Source organism: Bufo gargarizans, chromosome 1 (genome assembly GCF_014858855.1).
Source record: "Bufo gargarizans isolate SCDJY-AF-19 chromosome 1, ASM1485885v1, whole genome shotgun sequence".
In the NCBI taxonomy this organism is placed as follows: domain Eukaryota; kingdom Metazoa; phylum Chordata; class Amphibia; order Anura; family Bufonidae; genus Bufo; species Bufo gargarizans.
This window is the reverse complement of record NC_058080.1, coordinates 242,226,581-242,242,491: the sequence shown is the minus strand read 5'-3', so window position 1 is coordinate 242,242,491 and position 15,911 is coordinate 242,226,581. Positions and strand designations below refer to the sequence as shown.

The 15,911-nt window shown below is 38.7% G+C and overlaps 1 protein-coding gene across 2 annotated transcripts in view; it reads left to right on the top strand.

Moving 5' to 3' along the window:
* The window catches only part of STPG2 (sperm tail PG-rich repeat containing 2), a 993,492-nt gene that overhangs the window by 124,092 nt on the left and 853,489 nt on the right, over positions 1-15,911 (top strand). The gene's annotated exons all lie outside the window — the stretch shown is intronic.

Sequence of the window (15,911 nt, the reverse complement as noted above, 5' to 3'; positions counted from 1 at the left end):
TCAATGGGAGTCCCAGTGATGGGGCCTCTAGCCATCATACATTATCACCTATTGTATCTTGTGGATAAGTGATACATTTAATTTGTAGAAAATAGCTTTAACTCTGAAAACTTACACATTTTATAAAAAAAATTGCTTTAACACTGGATCAAAACCAGTGTATTGTACTGGGTTTAGGGAGTAGTGTCCAATGCATGGCTGCCCCCCACCTTCCTACACCCAGCTCACTATAAGTGCTGGGTTTCTCCATGTTAAAGCTATTTTACCTCATTCAGATTCTCATGAAAAATACCTTTAAGGGGTATTCCTATCTGGACATTTATGGCATATCGACAGGATATACCATAAATTTCTAATAGGTGTGGTTTCCACCTCCTATTTCAAGAACGGGCCTAATGTGAATAGACAGCAAGCTGCTCTTGCCACTGAGGAGGAGGCAGATGAAGCAAATGTAAAAAGAAGAGTAGGAGTAGAAATCTGAGTTGTGCAGGCACAACATCCATATTAGCATGAATAATACCTCTGGTCCTCCAATAGACTGTGGCTCAGGGATGGATGCCCAGGGGGTGCCACAGTGTCCGAAATCCAATATCAGGAATGGAAAGAAGAGAAGAAAAAACCTTTATGATGTCACTGTAAAGGAGAGGTGTGCAAGTCTATCCAATTTATTTAAGAATCAAAACAAAATATCAGAATTGAATAAAATAGCTGGATGACTAGCACAATATGAACAAATGGACTACACCTTTCAGAGCCGTGATGTACGGTAATAATTTGAAACTGATAGTCCGTCTCTGTAACGCATAGTCCGTGTTCGTATTGTGTTAGTCGTCAAGCAGTCTTAATACATTTTGATATCTTATTAGTTTTATTTTTTGAATAAGTTGGATATACTTGCACACCTCTCCCCGAGGGTTTATTCTTCTCTTTTTTCCATGAGACTAACTTGGCTATTTTTTTTAGAAGTCCCATAGCGGTGAATTGAGAAGACACTGTGCATGAGCAGTATGCACTTCATTCATGTTGGTGCTATGTTCTTGACATAGGACCTGGTCCCAGAGGTGATATTGTACTTGAGAGACAGTTATTTTAAATAATTAAAGAACAAAATCACAAGGTGTATTGGAAAAATATGCATAATCACTTCCCCTACACATTAAAAAAATTAAGTGACAGTTACACTTCAAGGCTGTTCACTTTCACCACTTTTCCCATTATCTGTCTTCCTTTATTCCTTCCTTTATTTCATGCTAAGCTTCCCTGGTAGACTTTTATGGTGGATTTGGTTAGTACTATTTCATTAAAAAGAAAATTTCTATCGGTGCTATTTCACCTTATGGAGAGCATAAGGAGTCTTATGGGCCATGCAATGCTCCTCTTGGAAAATGCTATGGAAATTAGCCCTCCTTCCAAGAAAAACAAAGCTGTACCACTCGCGACACCTGTTGGAAGGCAGCTAACAGATAAATCAATATCCCACCTTTTAAAACAGGCCTTTAGACATAAATATAATCCTAAAATATATGCCTAAATTATTTTTTAAATCCTATTTTAAAAGGCTAGATATTAAAATATAGGATAGCTGCCTTTCAACAGGTGGCACTAGAGCCACAGATTTATTTTTTCTAGAAAAAAAGCTAATTTGTATATCTTTTGAACAAAGATACTATAACCAGAGGCAGAGTTGGAACCTAAAGTGGTCCTGGAAAAAAACCTAAAAGTGACCCCCTATTGTAGGTGAGTCCAAAGTGACAGAAGGCAGGGCAGCACAAGTAGGCAAAGCCAACAGAAGTAAGCAGGGACGGAAATACTTCAGTGCAGCACAAAATACCACCCCAGCAGAACTGAATACCACCGTGCAGCTCAAAATACTGCCACCCCCACTACAGTATTCAACTATATCACCGTCCATAGGATGGCAATACAGTTGCATTCAGGAGGGCACCTGCAGCCGCTGGCCAGAGGTATAAGTCCCTGATGTTCCCAGTGTTAATTACCACTGAGAAGAACAGGTCATTATATCTTGGCCAGCTGCAGAGAGGGAGGGATCTCCCGGAAATTTCCCTGTAGGGTCTATGGCCAGGCTGTCCCTGCCTCTAACATAACCACAGATACAGGGTCAGATTATAGGACATAAAGTGGAAATATCCCTTGGTCTCCTTTATAACTAGCATTGGCCATTGTGTATATCTTGCTGCTACACGGTGGCACTTAATTGACTGTTTCTGGGATTGTGCTTTAGTTTGTAATTTTCAATATATTTTAGCTGTATTTTTTCAATGTAATTATCACCATTTCCATTTTATTCCTGGTTTTGTCATTCTGTAGTGCTAATATGCCTACATTGGATATTTGGACTATATACTGTATGACCAAGAAAGAGCTACTGTACAAAACATGTAGTTATATATTTACTTAATGTGCCCCTGGTTGGGTTAAGTGATCTCTATGGACATTAAAGGGGTTATCCCATGACTAATGTAAAGAGTGAAAACCAGACATCATATGGTGCATTATAATCTCTTTCCAACAAAACTAGAACCGGCCCTGTACCTCACATGGGTCCAAAGAGCTCCCCAGATTTCCTGCTGCAGCTAAAGGGGGCGTGTCCCTGCTCTCCCTATCACAGCTCAGGAGGCAGTTGAAGGATGAAACTGAGCATGTGCGACCTTCTCAGTAACCAAAGAAATAAGAAAAAACTAACAAACTAACAGCAGGTTGCGCTATACAGATACATTTTATTGAATAACTCACTAGCTATGCAGATTTTTTTATTACATGCAATTACAAAAGAATTCAGGTCGAGGTGCTCATTTGAAAACTGTAGAATATTTTTCATGGGACAACCCCTTTAATTGAGTGGGATTAAGCACATAATAATGCAAATTACCTGAGAAAAGGAAAACTAGATATGCATCCAATGGGAATGAATAGAATGTACTTTTTGAAAATGAATATGATATTGTACAGGAAATGGATAATAGGGTTTTTTCATCTCACACTAAAAAGTGCAATTTTCCTAGCAAGACATGGGATTGCTTTCCGCTGCTAGTTCTGACACTGACATATGAGGTAGAGCGGGAAACACACTGAGAACTACCTGTGTGCAGCCATACTGGAAAACAGTCCATTAGTGACTTAAATGAATGCGCTCCAAGACTTTTAATTCCTTGCTGAATCTATTTCCATATTTAATTGTGGAAAGTCAAAGGAAAAAGTTGCAAAGCACCTCTTCATCCATTTCGTTGTCACCGGGAGTGGCGATTAGTAATTCTTCTTGGGCGTTATGTTACAACGTTCACTTAATATAATGTAGCTCCTTGCTGAGTTTGCTTCAATTAAGCCATATTTTATTTGGTAATGACTTACCAAGCTGACAGTGACCTTGAAGTGGATCTTGTCAACACTTCTTGGCACGACGTGCGTGATGATTTAAAGTTATTAATAGAGCATCAATTTATTCTTCTGTCCACGTCAGTATTTTTAAAAGGCTATTTAATTCAATTACAAATGTGATTTTTTTCGTACCTGAGTAATTCTTATTGCTTGGGCTTCGCAGTTAAGTACTAGTCAATTTATATTATTATAATGCAGCGATTTCAACCATCATATCATGACATAGATTTTTTTAATGTGCTCACTTCTAAAAGAATAGGCTCTCTTCAAACCACTTAGGAAAGGGAAATACGCTTGGTCTCCTGTCCTTATAATTACGATAAATGTGCATTGACCCAATCTTCGGATCAATAGAAGCTATATGTAGGTAAAGTCTTCTAAAGGATGTATTATATTCTTACAATATATGAGAACAGACTAAGCAGTTTTATTTTTGTAACCAAATGATTATGGAGGTAATAGCTGGAAATACATCTTGTTTGTCATTGGCTTCAATGGCAGTAATGGAGATTAATCATGCGGTTGTTTGGTCATTACTTGTATTTTTCCATGTTTTTATTTTTAACCAATGCAAAGATTTACAAATAAGGGTCATTTTAAAGAAAAAAATAAGTGCCTTTTGTTAGCCCATAAGACTATATGAAGTTCTCTGCACACAATGGGGCAGATGTACTAGTGAAAAGATGCTAAAAACTGGTAGACATGCCTTGCACCACACTTATAAACCCCTTTTCTGCCCCATCCAACAAGAGTTTGTTTTCTGAAGCATATATTAATAGATGTGTCGGGCCACGGGTGACCCTCCTGTGGTCTGCCCCCACTCTCTGCACTTTTTGTATGATGATGAGGGTGGCGGAAAAGTAAGCAAGTCACAAATTTTGCTTCAAAACGGCACTTGCACTAAAATTTGTGACTTGTTTAAATGTTGACCAGAAAATCTTTTCGAAAATCTTGGCCAATAGGTTGGTGAATATCTGATAGGTCCCTCGCAGGTGGGATTTGTGAAGGGCAGATCGGCGGTGTTTAACATCAGAAGGGTAATGGCAGTATTAGACTATGTTAATAGACAACGAACAAAATTTAGTTCTCCGGTGCTGTTAACTATAGACGCCGAGAAGGCATTCGTTAATGTGAGCTGAAGATGGCTGGCAAAAGTCCTAGATGTCATGAATATAAGGGGCACCTTCAGAACATACATATCGACGTTGTATACTGACCCGAGAGCTCAGATAGCAATGCCGGGATTTTTATCTAAACCCTTCCCATTATTTAAAGGAACTAGGCAAGGTTGTCCCCTTTCTCCGCTGCTATTTAATATTGCAGTAGAACCCCTTGCAAGGTATTTAGAACATTCGGATGTATTTGAAGGAATCAAAATAGAAGGTCAGGAAGTGAAGATATCTCTCTTTGCTGATGATATTATATTATTCCTGGCAAATCCCCTGAAGGATGTAAACAAAATACTTGGGGTAATAGAAGAATTTGGGAAGTCACCAGGTTTTCAAATCAACACCAGTAAGTGTGAACTGCTGTACATAGGTATTCCAGATCCAAGAAGACCAACTGTCATCCAGGGGTGTCCAGTTTCAATAGCTAAACATTCCATCACATATCTGGGAATTAAGATAGGCAATTCACCATATTCGCTTTATAGTCTAAATTATGCACCCCTAATAAAACAAATCGTCCAGGATCTGAACAGGTGGCATAATTTACCTTTGTCACTTTTAGGCAGATGTAATTTGATAAAAATGGTTAGCCTCCCCAAATTGCTGTATCCCATGCAGACCTTGCCTATATTGATCCGTCATAAAGATATAAAAATGCTAAATGGGGCTTTCTCACAATTTATGTGGTCAAAAAAAGAGCAAGAGTGGCATTGAAAACTCTATCTTTACCTAGGGAGCGGGAGGGGGGGGGGGGGGGGAGCTTTCCTGACATAAGACGATATAATCTGGCTAGCTTGTTTCGTCACTGTAGGGATTGTCTGAACCTGACATCACATTATTCCAATATTGAGTTAGAAAGAGAATTGGCTCAAGGTTGGGAATTGAGTTCACTTTTACATACGAAGCTAGCATCTTTGCCCATAGATATCAAATCTGCGGTGATTATGAGAGACCCTATTGTAGCATGGAAGGAGGTGAGGAAACTGTATAATTTACCTTTTTTGGCCTCTAACTATATGCCACTTTGGAGACATCCTGCTTTTGCATTAGGACAGCATAATAAACTGTTCGGTGTATGGAAGGATAAGGGAATCGTGTTGCTCCGTCACCTCCTCCATGACAAGGATCCAAGATACAGAACCTTCTTGGAGGTGCAGGAAAAGTTTCATTTACCAGCTGGTCATGAGCTACAATACTATCAGCTCATACACTTTTGTAGGAATAGATTAAGGGATGTAAGTCGTGAATATACAGCAAATTGCTTTGATATATTACTCCAACATAGGAGAATTAAGATATCACTGTCGGAAATATATAAACACTTTAGAGATGGAGAAAATAAAAAAAGTATGCCCAATTATGTAAAGGATGGAAGGCGTTAATGGCTGAGGAGGATTGGAAGGATAAAATTATGCATGGTTGGTTAAGGACGAGGAAAGTAATAGCTTGTGAGGGCTGGAGGGAATCACAATTGAAGTTGATTCACAGAGCAGTGTATGCTTTTAACATTCCGTCTACGGATGCCAACAAGACCAGGCTGACCGAATGTCCTAAATGCGCTGTACCAAAGGCTACTTTTGATCATTGCATTTGGTTATGCCTAAAGGTGCAGTTATATTGGGAATGGATCCTATCTTGGATAAAAGATACATGGCGAATAACTGCCATGCGAACCTGGGGTGTTGCTATTTCATGTCTATCCGGACAGTGTTAGGGTTCCAGGGTTGGTAGAAGGAGCGTTGCTAGTAGCTGTGAGATGTTTGCTACGTAATTGGTTATCCCCACATCCACCTTTGGAGGGAGATTTTCAAGGTCAAATGAGGCATTATCTTCTAATGGATCAGCTGGAAGCAGAGGCACATAAAAACCAGAAGTCAACTAAATTTTTAGATAAGTGGTCTGCTTTTATATCCAGACATCTATCTACAGAGGATATTAACTTGCTGATGTCAAACTTTAAACATACAGAATGGTATTTATTAAAGGACCTAAAGGGGACATTGGGGAGGTTGAAAGTGGAGTAGAAGCAAAGTTGGTTATAAACTCTACATAGAGAATTAAACTATATGAGGGTGAGTCGTATCCAGATGGGGAGGGTGTTGGGGGTGGGGGGAGGGAAGGGTGTTATGTGACTATTTTCTTTGTATCATCTTCAATATTGTACACTGGTTTCTATTTCATCATTCATGTACTGTCGAGCAGTGTATGTACCGATGGATATATTTTTATTTATTTTTCATCTGAAAATCGAATAAAATGTTGAATAAAAAAAAAAAATTGTGACTTTTTAGCCGTTGTAAAGGTGCTGCCGATTCACTCGTTTATCGGCAGATCGTGTTGTCTAAACAGCACTCTGCTGCCGGCAGACAATGATTTTATGTGGGGAAGAGCGATGGTATTAGTGATTGCTCTTTCCCATACTGTGGAGGAGATCGCTACATGTAAATGCAGTAGTCTCCTTCACTGACGAGCAGGCGATTGTCGGGAAGTAATGTTTCCTTCTTGACAATCGTCTTCTCCATTAGCCATATAAAATGCCTTTAGGCATAAACTTAGACAGGCTGTCTAGACCTGCACCAGATCACACTGGTTCTGGCAGAAGGATACATGTGGTGCAGGGCCGGACACTTTTGTGTAACTCTATAACAACTATTGGTTGGCTTAGTTCGAGACAGAACTTTGGTGCAATTTTGGCACACCTGATTTTCCATGACACAATGCCCCTTTCCACTAAGTGATGGCTCTTGTCAGGGTAGGTGTAAATAATTTCTCTAAACCTACACAAATTGTGACACATAAAATACTTAAAAAAAATGTAAATACATTGAATGTCATATTTAAGATGCCCCTGAGCCACAAGTAGATGAGGCTTCAGATGTGTAGGTCCTCTTCAATAAAACCTTGTTGCAGTAATTCACTAGAACAACCCTTTAGGAACAGTACAAGTCCCCTGCCCCCTCCATCATTCTGTGGCAGCTCTTACTTCCATGTGCTGTTGCTTTGCAATATATTTTACATTTACATTTTTACTAAACCCCTATAAAACAATTTGTCTTTTAGCGATGAATGGCAGACTGCAGTCTATGTCCTAAAATCTTTAATGTATATAGTTGACAGGGGATATGAAAATGCTAGAATTTTTAATTCTTGCAGCTGAAGATCAGTATAGAAACAGACAGTAGCGTACATAGAGAAATAAGGGCCCCATGACAAGGATCAAACCAGCTCTCTCTCTCCCCCCCCTCCCCACAGGACAGAAGGGTTTCCTCCTAAATACTTTTCAGTGATCCTTGGGCCATTTTTTCCACTGCCTTCTTTGTTAAAAGTTGTTCCTTTACGGGGTAGAGTCCTAACCAAGGTTTCACCTCCAGTAGAAGAGGAGATGATCCCAACAGGGCCCAATAGCAGTCGCGTGGTCTGCTGCTATGGTAGTTATGCCACTGGAAACAGCCTCATTATGCCGGATTCAAAACAGTGTTTAGGTGTGTTTTTCACAGCATTTTTAACACCTTAAGGACCTTGCCATTTTCACCAGGCCATTTTTTGCAAATCTGACATGTGTCACTTTATGTGGTAATAACTTTAAAACGCTTTTACTTATCCAGGCCATTCTGAGAATGTTTTCTCGTCACATATTGTACTTTATGATAGTGGTAAAATTGAGTCAAAATATAAAATTTTTATTTATAAAAAAAATACCAAATTTACCCAAAATTTGGAAAAAGTACCAAATTTCCAAATTTCAATTTCTCTACCTTTATAATAGTAATAACTCCAAAATAGTTATAACTTTACATTCCCCATATGTCTACTTCATGTTTGGATCATTTTGTGAATGCCATTTTATTTTTGGGGGGACGTTAGAAGCCTTAGAAGTTTAGAAGCAAATCTTGAAATTTTTCAGAAAATTTCCCAAACCCACCTTAAGGACCAGTACAGGTCACTTTGTGAGGCTTGCATAATATAACCACTGAAAAATGACCCAATTTTAGAAACTACAACCCTCAAGGTATCAAAAACTGATTTTACAAACTTTGTTAACCCTTGAGGTGTTCCACAAGAATTTATGGAAAATGGAGATGAAATTTCAGAATTTCACTTTTTTGGCATATTTTAATAAAGTTTTTTCTGCTAATAAAGCAAGGGTTAACAGCCAAACACAACTAAATATGTATTGCCCTGATTCTGTAGTTTACATAAAAATGCTATATGTGGTCGTAAACTGCTGTACGGGCACACGGCAGGGCGCAGAAGGAAAGGAACGCCATATGGTTTTTGAAAGGCAGAAAGGCCGTGTCACATTTGTAGACCCCCTGATGCACCCCTAGAGTCAAAACTCCAAAAAAGTGACCCTATTTTAGAAACTACACATCTAAAGGTATTCAAAACTGATTTTAAAAACTTTGTTAACCCTTTAGGTGATCCGCAAGAATTAATAGAAAATGGAGATGAAATTTCAGAATTTCACTTTTTTGGGCAGACTTTCCATTTTAATCCATTTTTTACAGTAACAAAGCAAAGGTTAACAGCCAAAAACAACTCAATATTTATTTCCTTGATCCTATAGTTTACAGAAACCCCCCATATGGGGTCGTAAACTGCTGTAAGGCCACACGGCAAGGCGCAGAAGGAAAGGAACGCCATGTGGTTTTTGGAAAGCAGATTTTACTGGAATAATTTTAAGCTGCCGTGTCACATTTGAAGACCCCCCTGATGCACCCCTAGAGTAGAAACTCAAAAAAATGACCCCATTTTGGAAACTACAGGATAAGGTGGCAGTTTTGTTTGTACTATTTTAGGGTACATATGATTTTTGGTTGCACTATATTACACTTTTTGTGTGGCAAAGTAACAAAAAATAGCTGTTTTGGCACTGTTTTTATATTTTGTTTTTTACAGTGTTCATCTAACAGGTTAGAGCATGTGGTATTTTTATAGAGCAGGTTGTTACGGACACGACAATACCAAATATTTTTTGGTTGTTTGTTTCAGTTTTACATAATAAAGGATTTTTTTATTCTCAAAGACATAGATTTTTATTTTATTTTGGGCGACTGTCTTATGTAGGGGCTCATTTTTTTCAGTATGAGATGACGGTTTGATTGGTTCTATTTTAGGGTGCATATGACTTTTTGATCGCTTGGTATTACACTTTATGTGATGTAAGGTGACAAAAAGTGTGCTTTTTTGACACACTTTAAGAAAATGTTTTTACAGTTTCCACTTGAGGGGTTAGGTCATGTGATATTTTTATACAGCAGGTTCTTATGGACGCGGCAAGCGGCGGCAATACCTAATATGTATACTTTTTTTAATTATTTAAGTTTTAGACAATAACAGCATTTTTTAAACAAAACAAATCATGTTTTAGTGTCTCCATATTATGAAAGCCATAGTTTTTTTATTTTTTGGGTGAATGTCTTAGGTCGGGTATCATTTTTTGCGGGATGAGATGACGGTTTGATTGGTACTTTTTTGGGGTGCATGACTTTTTGTTCGCTTTCTATTACCTGTTTTGTAATGTAAGGTGACAAAAAATGGCTTTTGAAACCGTTTATTTTTTTTATTTTTACGGTGTTCATCTGAGGGGTTAAGTCACGTGATATTTTTATAGAACAGGTTGTTATAGATGTGGCGATACCTAATATGTATCCTTTTTTTTAATTTAAGTTTTACACAATGTCATTTTTGAAACAAAAAATAAAATCATGTTTTAGTGTCTCCATAGTCTGAGAACCATAGTTTTTTTTTATTTTTGGGGCGATTGTCTTAGGTAGGGTATCATTTTTTGCGGGATGAGATGATGGTTTGATTGGCACTATTTTGGGGTGCATATGACTTTTTGATTGCTTGATATTACACTTTTTGAGATGTAAGGTGACAAAAAATGCCTTTTTGACATAGTTTTTATTTAATTTATTTTTACGGTGTTCATCTGAGGGGTTAGGTCATGTGATATTTGTATAGAACAGGTTGTTACGGACGCGGCAATATCTAATCTATATACTTTTATTTATTTAAGTTTTACACTATCATTTTTGTAACAAAAAACAAATCATGTTTTAGTGTCTCCATAGTCTGAGAGCCATATTTATTTTTTATTTTTTGGGAGATTGTCTAAATACATATTTGCATACATATTATAGTCTGTATTATCCAGATTACAGCACCACATACCTCTTACATCAAGTGACTTCTCCTCTGATGCAGAACTTCTCTTTCTTCATCTTCTCCTTTGAGACCAGACCGCCATGATGATTTTTCACCCATCTCTTGTCTCTGCAGTTATAATAATAGCTCTTCAGTAATAATAATAAAAATAATAATAATAATAATAATAATAATGTGCACTAGTTAAAAAATGCTCCTGTTCTGTGTGCCAGTACAAAAAAATTCCCTCAGTGCCCCTCATAGAGCCCACATAATGTGTGCAAGTATAAAATACCCCTATATAATGCCCCTAGTAAATGCCCACAAAGTGCTCCTCTCCTCTTCCCCATAATGCACCCATAATGTGCCAGTATAAGATTCCCCCATAGTGTCCCCCAGAATGTGCCAGTATAAATGCCCCTTCTTAGTGCCCCCATAATGTGCCTATATAATATGCCCCCATAGTGTTCTTCCCCCCCTCCAACACCATAGTGTCCCCATAATGTGCCAGTATAAGATGCCCTCATAGGGTTGCCCATGTGCCAGCAATGCCCCCAGTAGATGCCCCCATGTGCCGCAATGCCCCAGTAGATGCCCACATAGTGCCCCCCATATGCCAGCAATTCCCCCAGTAGATTCCCCCATAGTGTCCCCCATGTGCCAGCCATGCCCCCAGTAGATACCCCCATAGTGTCCCCCATGTGCCAACAATGCCCCCAGCGCACCACAGAAAAAAAAAAAAAATAACACTTATCTCCACACTGTCAGTGATGCGATGCAGGCCTCTTCCGGCCTAGTGTCTGCAGCCTATCAGAGGAACAGGGAAAGGGAGACACCTCTCCCTTGCCCTGCTGCAGTGTTAATCTGCATTGCTGTCCTGAGGATGGTGATACAGAAGAATGTAGGGAGAGGAGCGCTTCCACAATGCAAGCGCTCATCTACCGCAGCACCGGATCGGGATTCAGCCGGTAACACGGTTCTCCAATACGGCTGTAATTTTAACACCTGGATCTGGAGAACCGGAGGGAACCGGCTGAATCCCATACCTGAATGTATATGTAAGATGACTAATGGCCTTTGTTGATAAACTGTGCCATTTGCTATATTTCATAAGCCATGCCCCCTTGTTAGTCAAATCTTCTGTGCTGTCCGCATAGAGGTCCTGTCCGTAAGATGGCCGCTGATGGAGGTTCATGTGACCAGATACATCACTCAGTCTCCTATATTCAAACACTCTGTACTACACTTCCAATAGAACAAGTGCAGATGGCAGGTTCAGTGTATTTAAATGGAGGTGACATCACATTAATGTGATTTGCCTGGTCACATGACCCTCCATCAGCGGCCATCTGATGGACAGGACCTCTGTGTGGACAGCTCAAAAGACTTGGCAAACAAGAGGGCATACCTAATGAAATGGCACAGAATTTCAACAAACACTATATTAGTCAGTGCCATATACAGTACGTAGTCATCTTACAAACGCATTGGTCAACAGTAACCAGAAAGTGGCCAACCCCTTTAAGCAGTGAAGATATGTGACATTTCAGTGGTAAAATCTGTGACTTTTCTCGTTGTTCCTCAAATTTGTAAATGATGAGAAAAGTAGTCATGGTTTCCAAAGGATATATTATCCAGAATAGGGTAAAATGACAACAATTTTGCCCAAAATCTCAGAGCAGGAATAGACTTCATTTACAGACTGTTGGACAGGTTAAAACATTGTCATTTTAATACTGTAATTACTGGCTACTGTAAGTACTGTAAGTACTGTAACTGGCTGAAATCACTATAATTACCACCTTTACTTGGACAGTCTTAGTTTTTTTTTTGCTTAGTGAATTTTTGTGCTTTTTTTTAAAATCTAGTTGCATTTTTCACATAAAGGAGCATGCTTTGATTGGGCTTTTTCATACTGCTTTTCTCCTTAGAATTCAGTAGGTTTTTAATATGCCACTACATATCAGTCAAAATCCATAAAAATACATGCAACTGTGATCACTTTGCATGCATTTCTTTTTGCGGTTTTAACTGCATGAGGAGTACTCTGTGTGAACCCAGCCTTATGGAAACAGTGCATATACAGGGAGTGCAGAATTATTAGGCAAGTTGTATTTTTGAGGATTAATTTTATTATTGAACAACAACCATGTTCTCAATGAACCCAAAAAACTCATTTATATCAAAGCTGAATATTTTTGGAAGTAGTTTTTAGTTTGTTTTTAGTTTTAGCTATTTTAGGGGGATATCTGTGTGTGCAGGTGACTATTACTGTGCATAATTATTAGGCAACTTAACAAAAAACAAATATATACCCATTTCAATTATTTATTTTTACCAGTGAAACCAATATAACATCTCAACATTCACAAATATATATTTCTGACATTCAAAAACAAAACAAAAACAAATCAGTGACCAATATAGCCACCTTTCTTTGCAAGGACACTCAAAAGCCTGCCATCCATGGATTCTGTCAGTGTTTTGATCTGTTCACCATCAACATTGCGTGCAGCAGCAACCACAGCCTCCCAGACACTGTTCAGAGAGGTGTACTGTTTTCCCTCCTTGTAAATCTCACATTTGATGATGGACCACAGGTTCTCAATGGGGTTAAGATTAGGTGAACAAGGAGGCCATGTCATTAGATTTTCTTCTTTTATACCCTTTTTTGCCAGCCACGCTGTGGAGTACTTGGACGCGTGTGATGGAGCATTGTCCTGCATGAAAATCATGTTTTTCTTGAAGGATGCAGACTTCTTCCTGTACCACTGCTTGAAGAAGGTGTCTTCCAGAAACTGGCAGTAGGACTGGGAGTTGAGCTTGACTCCATCGAAAAGGCCCCACAAGCTCATCTTTGATGATACCAGCCCAAACCAGTACTCCACCTCCACCTTGCTGGCGTCTGAGTCGGACTAGAGCTCTCTGCCCTTTACCAATCCAGCCACGGGCCCATCCATCTGGCCCATCAAGACTCACTCTCATTTCATCAGTCCATAAAACCTTCGAAAAATCAGTCTTGAGATATTTCTTGGCCCAGTCTTGACGTTTCAGCTTGTGTGTCTTGTTCAGTGGTGGTCGTCTTTCAGCCTTTCTTACCTTGGCCATGTCTCTGAGTATTGCACACCTTGTGCTTTTGGGCACTCCAGTGATGTTGCAGCTCTGAAATATGGCCAAACTGGTGGCAAGTGGCATCTTGGCAGCTGCACGCTTGACTTTTCTCAGTTCATGGGCAGTTATTTTGCGCCTTGGTTTTTCCACACGCTTCTTGCGACCCTGTTGACTATTTTGAATGAAACGCTTGATTGTTCGATGATCACGCTTCAGAAGCTTTGCAATTTTAAGAGTGCTGCATCCCTCTGCAAGATATCTCACTATTTTTGACTTTTCTGAGCGTGTCAAGTCCTTCTTTTGACCCATTTTGCCAAAGGAAAGGAAGTTGCCTAATAATTATGCACACCTGATATAGGGTGTTGATGTCATTAGACCACACCCCTTCTCATTACAGAGATGCACATCACCTAATATGCTTAATTGGTAGTAGGCTTTCGAGCCTATACAGCTTGGAGTAAGACAACATGCATAAAGAGGATGATGTGGTCAAAATACTCATTTGCCTAATAATTCTGCACTCCCTGTATGCTTACAATGCTTATCTCCTGTAGTGGTTTGTTAATTTCAGTATTTGGTTGTCATAGAGAGACAGTAGGGCAGATTTACTATTTCTGCCTAATTTTTAGACAGTGTAAACTTAGGTAGAAGGGTGACTTTGTACCAGAAAGGGGGGTGAAATTGGAAATAAAAAATGAAATTCAACTATTGTTTTATAGATTTTGGTTGTGAGGTTTTTACTGTGCAATAAAAATGACGTATCATTATTTATTTGAAAGCACCATTAATTCCATGGTGAGAGGGTTACACATAATATAAAAATGCAATAAACAAGAAACTATTAACAGACTAGTACGGAGGGGGAGAGGACCCTGCCCGCACGAGCTTAAAATCTACAAGGGAAGGTGAAGGACACAGTAGGTGACAGTAAAAGTTGCTCATCTGGTTGTATGGTGGCAGCATGTTCGTCTGTATTCTGCTGATCAGTATGCTTATAGCAATACCTAATGTATATCTTTTTTTCCCCCTATGTTTTAATACTTTTTTAAATAAATGTGAAACCCTTAGAATTTTTTTTATTTCTATCGCCATATTCTGACACCCAGATTTATTATATGTCCATGTACGGAGCTGTGAAAGCTTTTTGCGAGGTAATGTGTAGTTTTTGTTGATACCATTTTGGAGTATGTATGACTTTTTGATCACTTTTTATTAATTATTTTTTTTTGGTGAAGTGACTGAAAAACAGTGATTCAACCATTTTTTCCCCGATTGCATTATTTACCATACAGGATAAATACTTTTATATATTAATAGTTTGGACATTTTTGAAGGTGTTGAAGCAGTGTATTTTAATATGTAAAATGGGGAAGGGGTAAAATTGAATTTTTCATTTGTTTTTAATTCATTTTGTGGCCTCTTTTTAGGGTATATCCAATATGGTGTGAATTGCAACAAATTTATCACCTGGCCCTACTACAACCAAGACACTTTCCACAAAATACACCAGTTACCAAATGCGCTAGAATTAAGAATTGGCATGCAACATTTGTTGAATGTGGCAAAAGAAAAAGAAAATGACTCGAAAGACAGCAGACCCCCCCAAAAAATACTTAAGAAATTACTCTTAATAAATTATACTAGACAGTCTAATGATGCTCCCTCCACATTTATCCCAGTGGGCGATGCTGGATGATACATGTGGTGCAATTTTTGACTGCCTAGACCTGTGAAGGCTAACCTCCGGCATGCCAGCTGTGGTAAAACTCCATAGAAATGAATGGAACATGCTGGGAATCGTAGTTTCACCACATATGGTGTGCCAGAGTTTACCCATCACTGACCTAGTCTAATGTATTATGAAGGAATGACTGTCTGCAGTTTTTAAGAATTTTTTTGCGACAAATTTACCAAATGCCACATTCCATGAATTACCTAGAGATTTTTCATTCTAAAGTCTAACATTATTTATAATAAAGGTGCCATCTATTGCTGCTCCATAAGGTAAACTGGTAGTTTTTCTTTTTTTTTTTTTTACTCTGAAGTGACAGATTCAGCTAAAAATGAAGCTCCACCCCAAAAGAT